Source organism: Micrasema longulum, unplaced genomic scaffold (assembly GCF_059751315.1).
Source record: "Micrasema longulum isolate JH-2025_06_02 unplaced genomic scaffold, ASM5975131v1 h1tg000106l, whole genome shotgun sequence".
Lineage (NCBI taxonomy): Eukaryota > Metazoa > Arthropoda > Insecta > Trichoptera > Brachycentridae > Micrasema > Micrasema longulum.
Genome location: NW_028277312.1, coordinates 324,832 through 326,725, shown reverse-complemented (window position 1 = coordinate 326,725; position 1,894 = coordinate 324,832).

Here is a 1,894-nt window from a genome sequence, read left to right as displayed (position 1 = left end):
TTTTTTGTAAGAACGTGCTCCATCTTGAATCGAAACCGTGACCTCAGACATAGTTCGTTCATAGAATTTTAAACAAAGCACGAATATATAAAAAATATATGAGAATCCAGATATTTACGAAGCTGATTAGTTGTTTTTACGTCAAATTGTTTCATTGTCAATGGCCTGGCTTTCGAAGCGTAAGACTGATCATATTACCTTGATAATACACCCTGTAGTTGGTGTACCAATGCAGTTTTCTATGCACCATTAGGTGCGGATAGGAAACGATGATAATGACTTGTCAGTGGTTAGTTTAGGTGATCAATTAGTGCACCGTAAAACATTCAACATTCTGACTAAGATACATTAATTTTTCCGTCTATTGATTTTTATGAAGTACGAGCTTAACTGCTCGACTATTGCTAGATTAAATTTATATCAAATGAACTAAATGGATAGAAATTATAAGTTAAGGAAAGAATCTAATTGAGATCCATAAAAATCGAATGTTGTTGGTAACATTCAAAAACAAACTTTTTTTACACATATAAAAACTACATCCTTCCGTTTTTTTATACGTGCATTATCGTCAAATGCCACCCCGGTGAACGATGAATAAATCATTTTCGCTCTTATTTTTTTTCTGCTTAACAGATTAAAGATTTTAAAAATTATTAATATGTCCATATTGCCCATGGCAAACCTCATTATTTTTCCGAAAACCGCAAGTAAATCGGTTCAGTAGTTATTTAGTTCATCTGAGTCACACATACAAACATTGCCTTATATATATTTAAGAGCTAAACCCGGTAATGCTTTGCTACTGCTAGATTTGACAACATACTCCCATATATAAATATATATTAAATGAACACAATCGAATGTTTGATTTCAAACATTCGATTGTGTTCAATTATTGTATTAAATTCACGTTAGATATGTACATACATTACTCGTATTAGATTAGATTGAAAAATTTAAGGGCTATACAAATGCCTAGCGCAAATCTCATCACTCTGAAACTAATTGCACGTAAATCGATCCAGTAGTTAATTAGTCTGTCGAGTACACATATACAAACATTACTTTTAATTTACATACATAGATAAGAGCAAAAACTTTTTTTTATTTTATGTAAGACTTATTTACATTAACTATAAAATTATTTTATTATAATTGTTTCACCTCTTAGGAAACACCTAAAAAAACTTTTTAAAGTACACAGCGTGTAAAGTAATTGTGTAAACCGGCAAAAAAAGTTAATAAACCCTGTAAAGTTCTAGACGTTCATATTCCAATCTCCGTTGAGACATTTGTTGATTTATTAATTCCACATAAAGCTTCCTGTTGGTTGACTGGTGTTTGCAAAACGTCGCATACTTAACTCTTTTATTCAGTAATTTATATTTTATAAGGCACCCGTAGCAAAAATTATTTTATCTATAGTGAATTTTTATGAGATCAAACGAAAATATCACGACTTTTTGTCAGAATGGCGTATATTCAATGCCAGTGATTTATTGTGATATATTTTGTGACTTTGAATATGAAACGAGAGTAGATTTAGTGGCGATCTCAAATTTGCGTTCAAAGGGGATATACAAAAAGCATAGATTTCCTCCCCTGTGCATTATTTATGTCTATATTTATGAACAATATATTTTTTTGGTAATTTGACGAGATAACATATTCTATATCTTTTTTTGTATTGTATAATTACTCGGCATTTTATAAATTAACTTCAGGATTGGTTAATTCAACATATTAAATAAAAAACATATTTTACAGGCGTAATTATGATTTGAAAAAGAAAGTTAAATAATATTTATTAGTCAAAATTATGTAACTAACCAAAAAAAAATAATTTACCTATATTTTTAAAAATCAAAACATTTTTTTACTAATGATATGA